Source organism: Rhinatrema bivittatum, chromosome 7 (genome assembly GCF_901001135.1).
Source record: "Rhinatrema bivittatum chromosome 7, aRhiBiv1.1, whole genome shotgun sequence".
NCBI lineage: Eukaryota > Metazoa > Chordata > Amphibia > Gymnophiona > Rhinatrematidae > Rhinatrema > Rhinatrema bivittatum.
The window spans coordinates 268,634,768-268,654,546 of NC_042621.1; positions in this window are offsets into that span (position 1 = coordinate 268,634,768).

Below are 19,779 nucleotides of genomic sequence, written 5' to 3' on the forward strand. Positions count from 1 at the left end.
GGGGGATTTGGGATGGCAGGGCTTGACGGTTCTGCTGTTTTGGCTGCTCTTGTTCCTCCACAAGCACCTGTTTAGCAGGAGTCAGTGGATGGCCCATGTCCCTAACGCCAGAAAGGATGGTGGAATGACCCAGTGTTTGCAGTGGCTAATACCTCATGTCCTTCAACCCAACCTGCTAGAAAGGTGAACTGGTTTCGGTAAAGCATGGTCAGTTGGTGGCTATTAGTTCTTGTGGGATGGGGGAAGTAGTAGTTCAGCCTGCTGTTGTTCCTGCCGCAGTGAATTCAAAAGAAGATGCCTCTGGTGATTCTCTTGGGATCAAGAGGCGAGACAAGTCTAAGCGTAGGAAAAAGCATGATAGATCCAGTTCTTCTGATTCATCGTCTTCTACCTCCTCTTTTTTCTCAACTGACTCCTCGTGTGCTTCGTCCCTGGCAGGCATACTATCTGGGGAAAAAGGGGCCGATAAGGGGGCTCTGGCATTGGTGACTTTCTCGGCATTGTGGGAGGATGTACCTAGGTCATTGAGGAAGAAGATTCGGTGTCGTAAATATAATCGATATATTTCAATTGTTGGAGGGACATAGAGGGCGGATGAAGGATAAAAAGAAGAAAGGTGGTGTTGAGTGTGTCAGAAAAAAGTTTGAAATGGTTTTGCGGTTGAGTTTGCCTGCCCTTGGCTTGGACATGAGTCAGTTTGGAACTCATTTCTTCTGGACTGGAGCGGCAACATCAGCGGCTCAGTCAGGTTTGCCTAGTGGCGTGATCCAGAAGATGTGTTCCTAGTTTGCTAGTTGTTCCTAGTTGCTAATTGTTTTTTCTTTGCAGATTCTGCATGCTGTGGGTGATTTGCATGGATTATTGGACATTTGTACATTGTGTGGGCCTATAGACATGCATGTGAGCGGCCTTATCAGCATGATGTGACTGTTCTCTGGTTGGGGCGAAGGGGGATGTTGTGGGATGATTTGATTCCGTGTTGGCGGCATGAATTGGAGCGGTTTGGTCAGCTGAGGGTGTTGATTCATTTGTATGGTAATGACTGGGGTAAGATGTCTGGGCGCAAATTCATCAGCATGGTCAGGAAGGATTTAATGTCAATTTCCGTGCTGTTGCCTGCTGCTGTGATTTGCTGGTCATATATTATTGCAAGGCCTTCTGAGATGGATTAGATGATTTGGCGCCGTAGTCAGGCTAAGGCCAATCAGCAGAAAGGTTCTTGGCTGGGTTTGTTGGGGGGGGGGGGGGGGGTGGCATCACATCAAGCATGAGTGGTCATGGGATCTGGACTGTGGGCTATTCCGAGCTGACGGGGTCCATTTGCCCTTTATTAGTTTAAATTTGTTCCTGAAATCATTTCAGGAGGCCTTGGAGGATCTGCTGAGTTAGGAATTATAGCCACATTTTTGGGGGTCCCAGGTTAGTTTTCTACCTGTGCCTGTGGTGGGTTGACCAAGCCGGTTTGGGGTTCAGTGGTATGCTGAATGTTTTGCTGACTTGATGGTGGTCATGTCTGGATTTCTGGGATGGAACAACTGGGTGCAGTTGTCCCATGTGTGGTTCCTTGCTGGATCAAGGCAGGGGTCTCCTTGCACGGCTCCTTGCTAGGCTGAGGTGGGGGTCGTTGGTGTGGCGATATTGAAAGGCTGATTGGTTGGTGGCAGATGATCACTGTGGGTTAGTTATCTTTGGTGTGCTGCTGGCTTGGGCTCTTGGTTGTACATTGTAATAAAGCTGTGGCCTATTTGATTCCACTCAGGTGTCAGTGAGTTTAATGTGTCTGATTTCATAGTAACCTCGTAATGACGGCAGAAAAAGACCAAAATGGTCCATCTAGTCTGCCCAGCAAGCTTCCCAAGATAGTAACTGCTGCTCTGTGCAGGTTACCCCTATGTTTTTCTTAAGGGTAGTAACTGTTGCTCCGTGCCGGTTACACCCATGTTTCTCTTAAGGATAGTAACTGCTGCTCCGTGCACGTTACCCCCATGTTTCCCTTAAGGGTACTAACTGCCGCTCTGTGCCGGTTAAGCTTTTTTATTTATTCCCATCCTCTAGCCTTTTAGGGATCCACAGTGTTTATCCCATGCCCCTTTGAAATCCTTCACAGTTTTGGTCTTCACCACTTCCTCCGGAAGGGCATTCCAGGCATCCACCACCCTCTCAGTGAAGAAATATTTCCTGACATTGGTTCTAAGTCTTCATAAGAACATAAGAACATGCTATACTGGGTCAGACTAAGGGTCCATCAAGCCCAGCATCCTGTTTCCAACAGTGGCCAATCCAGGCCATAAGAACCTGGCAAGTACCCAAACACTAAGTCTATTCCAAGCTACTGTTGCTAGTAATAGCAGTGGCTATTTTCTAAGTCAACTTAATTAATAGCAGATAATAGACTTCTCCAAGAACTTATCCAATCCTTTTTTAAACACAGCTACACCAACTGCACTAACCACATCCTCTGGCAACAAATTCCAGAGTTTTAATTGTTCGTTGAATGAAAAAGAACTTTCTCCGATTAGTTTTAAATGTGCCACATGCTAACTTCATGGAGTGCTCCCTAGTCTTTCTATTATCCGAAAGAGTAAATAACTGTTTCACATTTACCCGTTCTAGACCTCTCATGATTTTAAACATCTCTATCATATCTCCCCTCAGTAGTCTCTTCTCCAAGCTGAAAAGTCCTAACCTCTTTAACTTTCCTCATAGGGGAGCTGTTCCATTCCCTTTATCATTTTGGTCGCCCTTCTCTGTACCTTCCCCATCGCAACTATATCTTTTTTGAGATGCAGCGATCAGAATTGTACACAGTATTTGAGGTGCGGTCTCACCATGGAGCGATACAGAGGCATTATGACATTTTCCATTTTATTCACTATTCCCTTTCTAATAATTCCCAACATTCTGTTTGCTTTCTTGACTGCCGCAGCACACTGAACCGATGATTTCAATGTGTTATCCACTACGATGCCCAGATATCTTTCTTGGGTGGTAGCTCCTAATATGGAATCCAACATTGTGTAACTATAGCATGGGTTATTTTTCCCTATACGCACGATTTGAAACTCCTTGCTGATATCCTCAGAACCTGACCTGTCTGTGGCTCTCAAGGCCACCCTTGTCCTATTGCATGCCTAGAGATGTAGCCTTTATTTCTTAAGGAAATAAGAACTACAACTCTATTCATATAATGGGACAAATGACATGATGGGATCCAGTTTCTTTAGATTGACCTGGTGAGGCAGCAACCGTAGTTAGAGTCGGTTGGTCTTTATTTTTAATTTCTTCAGTGACCTCTAATAGGGACAACAGATCCACGTCTCAAAAAAAGCAGCTCTTCAGAATTCAAAGGCTACAGAGAATTGTCAAGTAAATAGCTGTGACAGGGTTATTATCAACACAATGGAGTCAAAATAGATTGTATATATGTAACAGCACCAGAGTGCAAACGTCCATTAATGAAGAGAAAACATAGTACCAGTAATGCTTAATATGATGGTTCATTAAGATTGCTATGTTTTCTCTTCATTAATGGAAATTTGTGCTGTTGTAGGGTTTTTATCAACACATCTCAGGTCAACCGAACAGGCTGACAGTCCTGGTTTAACCTCATTGCATGCATGGCTTGTAGTTCTGTTTTTCCGCATCAGTTTCCCTAAAATATTCCCTGTATAGAGTGGGACCAAATTAACATAATAACATAGTAATGATGGCAGAAAAGGAGTCTGCCCAGCAAGCTTCTTAAGGGCAGTAACTGCCACTCCGTGCAGGCCACTCCCATGTTTCTCCTGCCACTCTGTGCCGGCCACTCCATTGTTTCTCTTAAGGGCAGTAATTGCCACTCTGTGCAGGCCACTCCCATGTTTCTCCTAAGGGCAGTAACTGCCACTCTGTGCAGTTATCCCCAAGCCTTATGATAACCCATAAAAATTGCAGCTAGCAACATTTTTTACAGGGTGATGAGCTAACAGTTAGGCTTGACATGCTTTGCTTATGGACATGGCTGTAGAAGCAGTCCTGTGCTTTTACAGTACCCCAGACTGTGGAAGTCGGGGCTGTCTTGGTTGTCGTCTAAATCCACTTCCCCTTTCCCTCCCCCTCCTCCCGCCATCGAAACGAGGAGCAATGTTGTGGTTGCATTAAAAGCATCAAGGCTTATTGGTTAATTTCCATGCCTTCTGCTAAACGTAGATGATCCTGTTTGGTTGACTTGGGATGAACTGGCAACTGTTAGCAAGAACAGCATGCAGTGTGCTAATGTGTTGTTATGCAATCCTTTGAAAAATATTGACATGGGCTTGTGGAATATGCTAGCCATAGTACAAAAATATAATTTCATTTATTTCTGGTGAGGAAAAAATAAAGATTTTAGCCCTGTTGAATGACAAGCTCACTCTTTCATCTATATGATGGAACTTCTTATTGTTCAATCCAGGTAGAAATCTTACTCAAGCAGTAAGCTTTTCCATGCATTTTTATTTTCAATTTGCTCCACTCAGATAGCTCCAGGGCTGACTTAACCATTTGGTAGACTGGGCAATTGGCTAGGGCGCCAGCTTCTGGGGAGCGGTAAAGACCAGCACAGCAAAACAATAGGTTCTTCCAGCTACACAAACTCACAGAGCCGTCAGTGCTTTTAATCATTACGGCGTGAGTTATCAAAACGTTACACGCATAAAAATTAACAATAAACGTGTAAGCTTCTACTTGTGTATTCCGTATTTTCTAAAGAAAAATCCATAAGTATTTTCACTTTCGAGCACACATATATGCACATAGAAAAGGGGCGGTCTCGAGGCTTACAGGGCGTGGCTAACCTTTATTCACCTTAAGTTGCTATCTTAAAAAACACGCAGGTAGATTTGCCAGCGTACTTGCCAAATTTTACACCTGCTAATTATCTGGCGTAAGTGACATTAAACGTGGCTATCGTGGGCGGGGGGGACGGGACGTTCAGGCTGAAGAACCAGAAGGGTCTCGGTGACCAGAAGAAGGACTGGGAAAACTGGTGGGCTAATTGATAAAACTGGCAATTTTGTTGATGTGCTCACGTTTTAAAATGCACCAACATAACGCATGTAAGTCCTACTTTATTTCTGCATGTAAAAAAGACACGTATATTTTTTAAAATAGGTAGGAAAAGCATGCGTGTTCATTGCATTGATATATGCATTGCATGTATTTGTGCTTAAACCTATATATGTGTGTATGTTGAGGGGTAGAGATATGCGGCCTTCTAAAATACAGGTATATCATTCGCACGGGTTAGAAAATACTTACTTCTCACAGCCATGTACACACGTATATGCCACAGCGCGCATTTATTTGAACGTTAACCTCCCTGACTTCACATTTTTCGTGTTCACAAGTACACAGTCACAATATATACTGCTTTTTAGCATGGCTTTGTTTTTGTGTTTTATTTATTAGATTTTATGGCTTTCTCTTTTTTTGTTAAAATTGATTGATGTGGGAAGGAGGGGAGGGAGGCAGCACCTAAGGATGAAGTTTTGCCTAGGGTTCACCGGTCCTAGGTAAGTCTGGGGCATAAAATATACTATAAAATCATGATTTTGAGTTCATCCCCTTAAGCTTCCCCTGCAGAAGTTCCCCAGTGACCCAAAGGCTGGCACAGTGCCCTCCCATAAATGTGAAAGCATCTCTGGACAAGAGTCTTATAAGCAGCATTTCAGTATAAATCGTGGTTCTCAACACCCAGTCTGACAGGTTTTCAGGATCACCACAATGGTTATACATGAGATAGATTTGCAGACAATTCCTCCATTCTGAGCAAATATATCTCAGACATATTCATTGTGGCTATCCTGAAAACCTGACTGGCTGGGAGTGTCCTGAGGACTGGGTTGAGAACCACTGGAAAAGCTGTCCTAGCTGAAATGTACAACTGTGGGTCCTCAAGTCAACTTTCCAACAGGAGAGTTCAAAGCATATTACAAATTAGTACAGCAGGCTATAGATACAGACATGCAGAGAAAAAATGTGTACGAGGTGTGCGCCTGTATCTCTCGCCCACGTATTGGGCAGACAGTTTTAGAAGATGGCATAAAGCACTGCTTTTCCCTCATAAAAAGTGAGGCTGAGAGGACTTTAAAATGCGGGAAATCCCAGTAACAAAAGTCTTCAATAAATCCTACTTGTTTCACAATTAAAAACAAGTGGACTTTATAAAGGATTGACCATCCTTCTTGTTACTGGGATTTCCCGTGTTGGGTTTGGTCTTCCACCTGTTGGATGAACATGTGTACATGGGTGCACGAGCGCACTTAACGCAGTAATTATAAATCGTACGTGCAATTGTGCGCGTATGATTTAAGATTCGCCTACCACGCACATGTGTGCTCCAAATTTTAAGCAGTTAACTCGAGCAAATGTAATTCACTTATCTTCCTTAGGACTTTGTCGTCTTTAACGCAAGCAGGTAGGCAGATTTTAAAACATGCTCGTGTGAAGGACATTCCCAGTTTTATCAGTTACTCCACCAGTTTGCCCAGTCTCTCTCGACCCCTCTGGTTCTTTAACCTGCACTCCTCAGTTGACCCAGACCCCTCACCCAGTCACTGTAGGTCTGAACAGGTATTTATGCAGACTTACATCTCATCAAGATCAGAAGTAAACATGAGCAGCTAACAGCCCACCGCACACTGCGGCCACCGGATTTAAAATTCAGATTTACAGGCGTACATTTTGGTCCCAACCTGGAACACTTCTGACATGCCCCAATTCTGCCTTTTTTATTTTAACTTGTAAATGCACATATATATGCATAATGTCCAGCTTTTAAAATATGCATTGCTAATGAGTGGTCCAGATACTCGTGCACATGGGTCTTTTATCATGAGCAATTCTTTTAAAATTCACTCAAGGGATGGTAACTTTAAAACAAGCACGCGCTCATGCACAAGAATTTTAAATTATGTGGGCAATTGCGCATATGGGTGCTCCTAATTATAAGTGGTTACTTGAGCTTTAACACACACAGGTAAGCAGATTTTAAAACATGCCAAGAGTCCAGGCCAGACAAGAGAGTGAATGCCTTTGACTGGCTGGACAAGGAGTACCAACAGCTCATGGAGGAACTGGATGAGTGGCTGGCAGAGCTATCCAGAGAGGTGACTGAGTTGTGGCAACAGTTTGAGACTGGCGCTACAGGTGGTCCTGAGGAAGACCCTGTAGAGTGCCCAAACACTACCGGGAGTCCAGAGACTGCTCTTATAAGAAGCCCAGAGAAGGGGGCTGTGAAGAACCCTGAGAAAGGGGTCACAGAGAGCCCTGAGGAGAGCGTTATATACTGCCCAGAATGAGACAGTATTGGGAAGTTGGAAGTTGGCGCTACAAGAAGTCCCGAGGAAGACCCTGTATGGTGACCAAACACTACCAGGGGTCAGGAGACAGAGGACATGGAAAGACAAGCAAAAGACGGCATGGTGAGCCCAGAAAGTGGTGCTGCAGAGACCCCAGCGAGTGAGGCTGTGGAGGAGAATCCAGAGGAAGGAAGCGCAAAGAGCCCAGAGGGTGGTGCTGTGGAGACTCCAGTAAAGGAGGCTGCATAGGAGAACCCAGAGGAAGGAACTGCTGAGAGCCCAGAAGGGGATGTTGCTGGGATCCCAGCGAGTGAGGCTGTGGAAGAGCCAGCTACCGGCGTGGGCAAGTGGCCAGACAGCAATGAGGGGATATCAGAGGAATCACCAATGGTGGCACCAAAGCCAGTTCAAGAAGTTCTGCTGGGGTGGAATTTGAATTCAGAACCAGCAAGAGACTTGGTTAAAGGACTGGGGGTGCAGGTGGTGCATTGGGTGATGGTAGGGCGATCTAGGGTTATCCTGGGATATGGAGGTGTGCACAACCCTAGAGCTCTGATCCCAAGCCTAACTGGTGGGTGGCCAGAAGACGGGCTGGGGAAGTGAGGCGATCCCCTGGATGAGATCCAGGAGGAGTAAAGATGCTCGGACTGACGGATCCAAGCTGTGGGAGGGGGGGGGGGGGGCGGGAGTATGTGAAGCAGTGCCCCAATTTTCCCTCTTAAACTAGTATGGCACCAGTCATGTGCCTAGTCTCCTTTAATTCCCCTTGTGAAAGAGAACTCTGTGGGCGGGGCCCAGCAAGGAAGAATAAAAGCTGGTACCCAGTGGGGTTATGTCAGACCAGGCTTAGGTCTCCAGGAGGAAGGCAGTTCCTGTAGGATATTGCTGTCCAATCACTGAGTTGTAACAAAGCTATATGAGTACTAAGGGAAGGGGTACTGAATAGTGAGTAATTGGAGTACACTATTCTGAAGGTAAAGGCAGTCTACTAATGTGTATGTGTTACAATGGCAAATAAAGATAAAGTGTTTTAAGAAAGGCTAGAGTCAGTTCAGATTTGTGCTAGGGGATCACCACTCAGTCCCACACCTTGATGCAATTAACTGGTTTCGCAGGTTCCTCCAAAACAGTCTACTGGTCAGCAGCACTTTTTTTGTAGCTAGTACCTCCCTGTTGATGCTACAGTGTGTTGATTTGGCTGAAGGAGTCAAACAGCAACAACTCCATTGTGTTCTTCTGTCACAGCATGAACCCCTTCTGTGCTAATTTCAACACATTTTGACCAATCAATGTCATTCTCCTGTATGAAATTATTCAGAACTCAAAAATAACCTCTGTTGTTGCACGCGTAGACACTGACTTGCAAAACAGAAAGTCCTTATGCATCTCTCCACTGAATTCATACCTGATGAATTGATAGGGATGTGGATTCATTTTAAACAAATTTCAAAAATGCGACTGAAACAAATTGAGGGCCCCCCTGAAAGAAACGAACCTTATTAATTTCATTCATTTTAAATTAATGCATCGGGCCTAGGCCTATGGCCAAGTGCGACACCGGTGCCTCAGCTTAGGGCCTCGGAAGAAACCCGAGCCCTCTGATTAGTCACTTACCTGATCCATTAGGTATTTAAGGGCCAGTTCGGGTCCTGATGCCTGGGTCTTGGCCCAGGCCCAGGCCTAATGCTGTGCCCAGCCCAAAGGTTGCGTCTCGATGCTGCAGTCTCGGCCTGGACCCTCGATACTGGAGCCTCGGCCTAGGACGGGACCTGGACCAGAGACCAGGTCCTGACACCGGACCCTAAGCTCGGACCCAAGCCTGACCCCGGAGGCCAGGCCTTACAGCTCCATTGATGCCGTCCTCTTCTTTCTTCTTTAAACTGATATCATGTGCTGGGTTCACACTAGATTTAGTTAACTCTGGTGCATTCACACCAGCAGATCTATGGCATTGTACAGCATTGCTGTACATCAAAATGTCGCTGTCCGCCGGGGTGAATGTACCGGAGTTAATTAACTCCAGCGTGATCCCAGCACATGGTGTCAGTTTAAAGAAGAAAGAAGAGGATGGCATCAGTGGAGCTAGAGGCCTGGGTTCCAGGCCTCATCCTGACCCTGGGCTGCGGCCCAGGTGTCAAGACCTGGCCTCCAGGCCCTGGTGTTGGGTCTGGGTCCTGACCCCAGCTTCAGCATTGGGACCCTGCCTCCGGGCTAGGCCGCAGCATCAGGGCTGGGCCCGGTCTCCAGCCTAGGCCGAGGCTGAGATTGCAGGAACCTGCCTCAGCTTATGCAAGGCCGAGGCTTTGGCCTGGGCCTAGGCCTCGCCAGTGGATCCCCACCGGACCAGGTAAGTAGGGGCTGAAAGGATCCTGACCCTGGCATTTTTCCAGGTGGGAGGGATGGGTGGTGGAGATGGGAAGGGAGGCCCTGGAAGGCCCCGTTTTCTTTTTCTGGGTCGTTTTTGTTTTTGGGATTTTTTAAATGTTTGATTCAGGTTTTTTACATGAATGAAATAGATTAAACATTCCACGAACCAAAATTCTTAGGGCAAAAAATCTCCCAAAAACGAACTAAAAACAAAAACACATTTTTTATCCCTGCACACCCCTAGATGTGATAAGATCTGAAAAATTTGCAATGTTGATGAAGTCTTCCATTTTCAGGGCATAGTAATGACTTTTGCATATTCTTGACATCAAGTGCTTCTTCACCTGGTCAGCCATTTTTCCTATCCTGTCAGGGGCGGTTCTATAATGAGGCAGGGTGAGGCGGCCGCTTCAGGCAGCAAGATTTTGAGGCGGCAAAATTGCCCACTGAAACCTTCCTGCCACAGTTGCCTCACTCTTCATTCAGGCAAACAACTCTGCCGGCAGGAAAACCTGCAGTGCTGGTGGCATGGAGCAGTGACATGCTGGCGGGGTTTCTAATGCCTTCTAGGAAAAGAAAGGTGCCACGACAGCGCGGAACTGTAACATGCTGGCAGGGTTCCCACTCCCTGACAGTGAAATGAAGGTCCTAGAGGCACAGAATTGTGACGTGCTGGCAGGGTTCCCACTCCTTGCCAGCAAAAGGAAGGTCCCAGCGGTGTGGAACTGCGATGTGCTGGCAGCAAAAGGATGATCCAATGGCCAAAGAAGAGTCACTGCGGTGCCGCCAGTGTTTCCCCCCCAGCCTGCAGCAGGAAAGGATCTGAGGTACCATCAGCATTTTCCATGTAGTTGGTGGCGGAAGAGGCTTCGCTATGCAGCCAGAAAAAAGGTCCAAAAAGTGTGTGAAAGAGACTTGCCCTGTGAGAGTGAGTTCCTGTGTGTGAGAGAGACTTTGTGAGTGTGTATAAGAGAGTGTGTGTATGCATATGAGAAGGTGGGGGTGTGTATGTGTGTGTATATATGAAAGATTGGGTGTGTGTATGAGAGGGAGGGTGGGTGTGGATGGATGTATTTATGAGAGGGTTTGTGTCTATATGAGAAGAAGGGTGGGAGTGTCTATGAGAGGGCGTGTGTATGTATGAGAGGGAGGGTAGGAGTGTCTATATGAGAGGGTGTGTGGGTGTATGAGTGGGTTTATGTATGAATGAAAGGGGTGGGTGTGTGTATGTATGTGTGTGTGTATATGAGAGGGTGGGTGGGTAAGGTTGTGTGTATGTATGGGTGGGTGAGGGTGGGTAGGTGTTTGTGTATGAGTGGGTGGTGTGTGCATGTGTGTGTGTATATATGAGAGGGTTTTTAGGTGTGTATGAGTGTATCTATAAGGGAGAGGGCCTGCACACATGTGTGTGAGAGTACCTGTATATAAGTGTGTGAGAGAGGTTAAAGTTTGTGCACCCTCCTCCAATTTACGACAATCTCAGGCGGACTGGAAATCTAAAGTTCCCAGGTATGGAGAGTGGGAGATTGTTTTTTTTTATCCTTGTTAGTTTTAATTATTGGATGTGATGTATCTGGTGTTTTGAAATATTTTATTAGGGTTTGGTAATATTTTAAACATTTTTATGCATGTTTTTTAATTGGCTGGATTTATCAGCAGATTTGACATTCTTTTTATTGGTTTGTTTAATGTTTTATATTTCTTGATTGTGTTTGCATTGCTTACAGAGTTTGGCTTCTTGTGATTTCCAGTTCAGTTTTTGCCTGCACGTTTCAATTTATATTTTATGATCTCTTTATTCTGTATTATTTGAGAGTCTATCTGTGTTCTGCTTGTGTGACTGGGGCTTTAGTTATTCTGCTAGCATGTAGTTTCTGTGTAGGGATTTACAACAACCTGGCTTTAATCTGTTTTCCTTCTAGGAGGTGTATTGGTGTTTAGGGCCTGATGTAATATTTGCAGTATGGCTTTTTCATAGCTTGAGTGCTGGCAATTATGATACGGAAGGTATACTATATTGGCATTGTAGTTCAGTTTATTCCTGGCTTTATGAGGGTCAAGTCCACACTCAGCCTAATACCATATGGGATCCAATAAACCGCCTTGATTACTATGAAAAAGGTAGTTTATTAATGGCCCAATTTTTAAAGGGTTATGCACATGGCCTGGCCTTGCGCACGCCGCACTCATCTTAGAATGGGCCCGGCCACGCGCGTAACCCCCATTATGCACAGAAGTGCCGGGCCCTGTATAAGGGGTGGGCTGGGACAGCATCATTAGGCGCTTTCCTGGGGAACCGCGCACCAGCCTGGAACTTACTACTGCACAAAGAAGCAGATAAGTCAAAAATAAAAAAAATAGATTAGTTAGGGTAAGTTCAGGGGTCGGGGAGGAGAGGGACTAGGTAGGAAGGGTAGGGTTAGGGATAAGAAAGTTCTCTCCCAGGCCGCTCCAATTAAGGAACTTTGGGAGGCTCAATTGCATTGCTCAATTGCACGTATTTTTCTAAAATTCCGCCCCTGCGCACGGAGCAGATGTGCCGCCCGCACATGCATGCGCAGAGATGAAAATCTGGCGCACATGTACGTGCGAGACCGGTATTTTATAACATGCGCACGCCGACGCACACATGTTATAAAATAGCCGCCTCCACGTGTGCGCGCTGGGAACCGCGCTCGCGCATTTTAAAAAATCTGTCTATTAAACTATTAATATTGAAAGTGTGTTTTTTTGCAGTGTATGCCTATGTAATATGTATATGTTGCTGTAAGTGATATTTTTACTTCAGAAGATTGTACTTTGAATGTCTATTTTCCTTATGCAATCTGCCTTTTTAGGTTGGGGAAGTTAATAAATTTTAAAAAGGAAAAGAATGCATAAGTATTAATTATGTGGGGAGGGGAGGGAAGGGGGAATGAAAGGCTGTAAGATATGTCTAGGGCATCTAATATCCTTGTATCAGCCCTAAGAGAGAGTGTGTCACACACCATTCACCAACCTCTCACACCCCCAGGGGGCAGATCCTGGAGAAGGGTGGGAGGCAGGAGTCCTATTTCTAGACCCAGGAGGTGGGGCAGCCAAAGGCCGCCCTGCCCCATTAAACATTTCTCCGGTGCCCCCTAGTGCAGACGCCTTTTCACCCTTCGCCTCAGGCAGCAGATTGCCTTAAGCCGCCCCATATTCTGTGTTGAACTGTGTCATCTGATAGTGATATCACATTTATTAGCTTGCAGGCTTCTCTCCTAACAATTCCTTTCAATCTGGTAATATTAACTCTTTGCCAACCGTGTGAGGTTTCCCTTTCTTTGCAATCAGTAAACACACCCGATAAGATGCTTCCCCAGCTTTTGCGCTGTCACTGTCAGTGCCTGTGGCTGTACACAACATTATTTTCTTGCTTTCATTGTTTTTGAAAAACTGAATTGACTTGTCCTCAAACTCACTGGGGCCAATATAAAATTAAGACTTATGGTAATGCCATTGAATAATCTGGATAAGTATTAAAGTTAGCCAGATAAGCTTATCTGGTTAACTTTTGACCTTCTGTGGGCCATGTCTAACTTATCTGGTTAACCAGATAAGGCCTGATATTGCTACTTATCCAGCTAAGTTAACCAGATAGGTAGCACCGCCCAGTTACACTCACTGCCCGCCCACTGACTATACTGCTAACTATTTAGCTGGATAAGTCACTTATCTAGCTAACAGGTCGATACAGTAAAGTGTGCTCCGTCGGAGCGCACTGTCAGCCTGCTCTGGACGCGTGTTTTCCCTTACCCCTTATTCAGTAAGGGGAGGAAAACACGCAGCCCACCCGCGGCACCTAACAGGGCCATCAACATGCAAATGCATGTTGATGGCCCTGTTAGGTATGCGCGCGGGATCCAGTAAGTAAAATGTGCAGCCAAGCCGCACATTTTACTCTAAGAAATTAGCACCGACCCAAAGGTCGGCGCTAATTTCTTCCGGCGCCAGGAAAGTGCACAGAAAAGCAGTAAAAACTGCTTTTCTGTGCACCCTCCGACTTAATATCATAGCGATATTAAGTCGGAGGTCCCCAAAAGTAAAAAAAAGTAAAAAAAATAAATAAATAAATTTGAATTCGGCCCGTGGCTGTCGGGCCGAAAACCGGACGCTCAATTTTGCCAGCGTCCGGTTTCCGAGCCCGTGGCTGTCAGCGGGCTCGAGAACCGACGCCGGCAAAATTGAGCGTCGGCTGTCAAACCCGCTGACAGCCGCCGCTCCAGGCCAAAAGGAGGCGCTAGGGACGCGCTAGTGTCCCTAGCGCCTCCTTTCCCTCATTTGCACCGCGTCACCTCATTTGAATACTGGATCGCTCGCACCGGCAAAGGGCCGGTGCATGCGCCAGGAGAGCGGGCGTTCGTCCGCTCTCCCGCGGTTTTACAGTATCGATCCATAAATGGTATACACGTCGATACAGTAACGTTGAGTTAAAGATTCCCCGTCTGTAACGTGCTGGGAGCGCACAATACAGACGAGTAAGGCCATCCAGCGATACAGTCTCCAGTTTCACGCGTCCTTAGCGCTTCCTAAACCCTTTCCTAAACCCTTTCCGCACCCAGCATGTAAATGAACGAAAAAGCTGTATAATGAAGGAATTAGCTATTCCCCTGCGATACTGTAACGGGCGCTGATATTATCTCCTCCGTAACCCGCTGTTCTGCCGCGGCCTTAACCTGCTAGTTTACCGCCTCCCCCTAGTAGGAGTTAGTGTAGTGTAGTGTAAAAACATTGCTTACCCGCCCTGGTCCCGTCCGGTCTCCTGCAGCCCCGTCCGGTCCCCTCCTCCCGAAGCAAAAAAAAAACAAACGAAAAAGTAGCAAGGCTCGGGCCTGCTACGGTAAGTGTAAAAAGTGTAAAAAGTGTAAAAAACAAAAAACCTGTGTGTTATATAAAAAATAAAACAATTTTAAATACCTGTCGGAGGGCCGTGGGTCCAGGCGGCCGGTGGGCGGCGGGCAGCCATCAGCGGCATCCGGTAGTCCCTTCTCCCTTCCTCCCGATTTCGCACGGGCATTTATCCAGGCAGAGGGAGCCGACGGCGAACGACCTCCGGCTCCCCCTGCCTGGATGAGCGCCAAAATCGCACGGGCGGGTCGGCAGCGGGGGGGCGGCAGCAGGAGCCGGGAGCGGCGGGTAGGCAGCAGCGGGGTCCGGGGGGCAGCGGCAGCAGGATCCAGGGGCGGCAGTGGCAGCGAGATCCGGGGGGCGAGTAGCGGCAGCGTGTTCGATCGGGCAGGCAGGTAGGTGGCAAAAAAAGATGGCCGCCTGCACGGGAAAAGCGTGCAATTGGCCGCTGAAGACGTGACGTCACGACGTTTGGCGTCACGGGGTGTGACGTCACGTCTTCAGCGGCCAATTGCAGCTTTCCCCTGTGCAGGCGGCCATCTTTTTTTCCCACCTACCTGCCCGATCGAACACGCTGCCGCTACTCGCCCCCCGGATCTCGCTGCCACTGCCGCCCCTGGATCCTGCTGCCGCTGCCCTCCGGACCCCGCTGCTGCCTACCCGCCGCTCCCGGATCCTGCTGCCACCCCCCCACTGCCGACCCGCCCGTGCGATTTTGGCGCTCATCCAGGCAGGGGGAGCCGGAGGTCGTTCGCCGTCGGCTCCCTCTGCCTGGATGAATGCCCGTGCGAAATCGGGAGAAGGGACTACCGGATGCCGCTGATGGCTGCCCACCGCCCACCGGCCGCCTGGACCCACGGCCCTCCGACAGGTATTTAACATTTTTTATTTTTTTATATAACACACAGGTTTTTTGTTTTTTACACTTTTTACACTTTTTACACTTTTTTACACTTTTTTACACTTCCTGGTGCCTGTCATTTCAAATGTCATTTGAAATGACAGGTACCAGCGCACCCAGGTTACTGTATAGGCGCTGTTACAGCGCGGGCATAACCCTTCCCTAATGCTTCACAGCCGCGGCATGCATTTGCATGCGATTAGAAGAGAGAATCAGGCGTTAGGTCAGGAGAACTGTGCGTGCGGGGAGGAAGGGTGCGCCTGACACTGCCGCACTGTTTTTACCGCGGCCTTACTGTATCGAGCCGATAGTCGGATATTCAGTAGCAGCCACTTAGGCCCACTGTGACAACAAAGGTAGCCGGCTTCAAGCTTTCATTTGACAGAACCTTGTAACACAAGACACTTAGTGGTCCTGGCTCTGCTTCGCTACTTAGCCAAGTAAATTCCAATTCTAAGTATGTGTCACTGTACTTTCACATTTTTCGTTTGCCTTGTTTCTGTTGCACTTGACATTTCACTGTCATTTGGTTCATTTTCACTGGTTTTCCTCTCTAAGGAACCTGTTTTAATCCACCTATCCATACGTGTTACATTACTTCAGTGACAGTTGTCACTTTCAACATGTATAGTTTTGCATTACAGTAATTTATAACTGTGTAGCTGATCCTGAAATGCTAGAAAATAAATGAGTATGTTTTCAATCCTTTTTGTGGCTAACTTTTGTTTTTCTCTCAATTTTGTGATCAATTTTCAAAATCTCGCAGAGTGGGGTGAGATTCTGAAACATTACCTGAATTTAACTCAAGGCAGTGAACACAACAAAACAACAGCATCACAAAATAAACAAAACAGGCACATATACATTTAAAGATAGGGACAGCTGGATGAAAACCAAGCATATATGAATATGATCTGGAACAGGAACACCTGTTCTAGGTATCTTGATCTCCATTCCAGTACCTAGAACTGGAGACTGGGGACCTAGAATGGGCATTTTGGAGAAGATGAGCATTATTTGAGTATTGTTCTAGATACCAAGATGGGTCCTGAAATCTTGGAATATCTGTTTTGGATACCCAGCTTTCCTACTCTGTGGACTAGAATAGCTGTTTATTTTATTTATTTATTTTATTTTAAAATGTTTGTATACTGCTTTTACAAAATAAAATTGGTCAAAACGGTTCACATACAGCCACATACATAATATAAAATTCAAATCAAACACAATATACCGTAATATAAAAAACAGAATGAAAACAGAATAAGTAACAAAAATAAAGCAAACATAAAATATAACTAAAAAAAAAAAGTAATTAATTAAAATTAATATCCAGTTTCAATGAACAAAAGGACACAAGGCAAAAATATTGTCGGTTAACATAGATGTGAAATGTGGGAGAGACAGCTTAGTGAAGTATCTGAGTGCCCAGATGCCTATCTGAAACAGGAACCTACGTGTGGAAGGAAATAGGAGTCCTAAAGAGGTACAGCTGTTTCTCTCCCAAGACCATAAGCAAACACTTCTGGAACAAAAGGTTCTTAGCTCTGGTCCCTAAGGGCCAGAAATAGACTAGAATAGCTGTTTATTTTATTTATTTATTTTAAAATGTTTGTATACTACTTTTACAAAATAAAATTGGTCAAAACGGTTCACATACAGCCACATACATAATATAAAATTCAAATCAAACACAATATACCGTAATATAAAAAACAGAATGAAAACAGAATAAGTAATATTCTGATATTAATAATTAATAAGAATAAGACCATAAGCAAACACTTCTGGAACAAAAGGTTTTTAGCTCTGGACCCTAAGGACCAGAAATAGATCTGGTTTTCAGAGTACACAGCCTATGCAAATTGATTTGGTTTTTAAGCCAAGTATATGCAAATAGATCTGATGAATATTCATTGTGGGCATCCCGAAAACTAGCCCTGTTCATCGGTCTTTTGGGAATGGAATTGAGAACACCTGTTTAAAACAAGCACTTCCCATATTAAGGAAAGTGGAATATATAAAAAAAAAATTAGCAACAGCTTAATGAACTATCATTTACTGCGTTTTTTTCTGTTTTCTTATTATATCATTAATAGTTGGTAATGCCTAAATATTCTGTATTTAGCATAAGTATTTAAGAAGTTGTTACTCTCTCCTAATTTATTCAGTAACATCCTAGAAAACACATGTGCATTGATTGGACACATGAAACCATACTCACAAAGGAGCCGAATTAGCATGTCTGAAATTTATGAGTAGTGGCAGCAATCGCCAAGGTTTCCATCCTAGCTACTGTGTTGCGCTTCCCGGCTGTCTACTAGCTCCGGGCTTTCCTCTGCCGCAACCACAGTTAGCTCGCGGCGTCCCCTGCTCACCGTCTCCGATGCCAGCCTCACAGCAGAGCTCCTGTAGGGGCTCCGCGTCTTCCTGCTCCTCGGCCCCGCCCCTAGGTGCATGCATGGCCGACATCGCCCTATTTAAAGGGAAAGCGCGGGAAACCCGAACCCGGCACTCCCTGATGACATCATGCACCCCAGGTATATAAGGCAAGGCCCATTCCCCTGAACGGTGCCTTGGCAAACGGGTCATACACTCCGGTGTCTCTAGTTTGCCTGTTCCTGAGCCTCTCGTTCCAGTGTCTCCTGTTCCAGTGTTTCCTGTGCCAGCGTCTCCTGTTCCAGCATCTCCTGTGTCTCCTGTTCCAGCTTCTTCTGTTCCTTCGTCTCTCCATCCCTGGTAGTACCATTCGGACTGATCTCACAGTACTGACCTTTGCCTGTTCACTGGCGACTACTGATTGCTGCCCGGACCTTACCTCTGCCTGTTCACCGACTACTCGTGATCGCTGCCTGGAACCTGACCTCTGCCTGACCTGACTACTTCCGGATTGACTACAAGTATGGACCCCAGCTTCAGCTGACCATTCTGAACTGTTACCCTGGCCTTGATCTTCACTATCCACTCGGACACTCTCTTCTGGCCTCCTGCGACCTCTGGACATTCTTACTTTGACTTCGACTGCACACCCTTGTTTGTGGTGGGCACTCCCCTGCGCTTCCTCTCTAGGAGACCCTGCGAGGCCCACCTAAGACCAGGCAGCCCGGGTAACCAAGGGCTCAACCTGAGGGAATCCCGGGTTGCTATTGGCGAAGCTCCAGCTAACCTCTGTCTCCTCTGTGCTCCGCCTCCTGGTGGCAGGCGCTCTACGGGACCGACCGGAAGGCCGTACCAATCCTGCACCAGGCCAAGGGTCCACCTCCAGTGCAGCATACTGTTCATTTACGCAGCTTTCATATGCATTCATATTTCATAATTCAAATTTTTAAAGCAAAAATATCTTCCTCAAGCCTCCTTTCTCTTCTGATATTCAGCTCTCCTAATGCGGTTCTTAAAAACCACAGTGCCAGCATGCCCAGCTCTTTTTATCACTGCAGCATGCATGTGGTAAATGAATGAAAGATTTACTTTTATATTTTAATCAATGTTTTTGTATCACTTTGCAAGTATGAATGTATTAAACAATTATATAGGCACACACCTTTAAATATGCTGTTAAATTGAATGTATATACATTTAAATCAAATCTTATGTTTGTCAGGACCCTCCTGCAAGGCACTGACCCCCTTTATAAAGGACTGTGCTGTTGCATGCACTCGGCACCATGGATCGCCGCTCCTAGCTCCAGCTCAGGCCCTTTCTGTCTGGCTTCCGACGTCGCAGCCGGCCTCCCCAGAGAAGACGCACCCGTCTACCACAGCTGTGTAAAGTCGCCACCCCACCATCGCCAACGTCAGCAGGGGGATTCCCTAGGCACGCGCCCACCCAGTTTGCCAAAATTTGAAGGGCCCACGGCGGGGAATCCCCCATGGTGCACCTTCAAACATCAGCCTTCTCTCATTACTTAAGGACGCCTCTCTCCTGCAGCCAACGCCCCAGCAATAAGTCAACTCTTCGGAGTAGAGCTTTGCCTCCGCGTTGTTCCTGATTCTTGCTTTGTGTTCCTCAGTTCTGTGTCCCGTGCCTGGTTCCTTGTGGCAGTCTGGTCTGTGTTGAGTTCCTGTCTTCTTTGTGGTCAGTCTTCCTTTTCATCTATATTCAATGTCTTCTTCCTGCTTGTGTGGTTCCCCCTCCATCTTCCACTTCGTTCCTTGTCCCTTTGAATTGGACTTCTGGTTTTGACCTCATCTTAGACCTTGACACTGCTTGACCTCCTCCTGCTTCTGACCACTACTTGTTTACTGCTACTGACTGAACTCCGCCTGCCTCCAACCACTATCCAAACCAAGACACTGAGTAAACTCCGCCTGCCTCTGATCACAG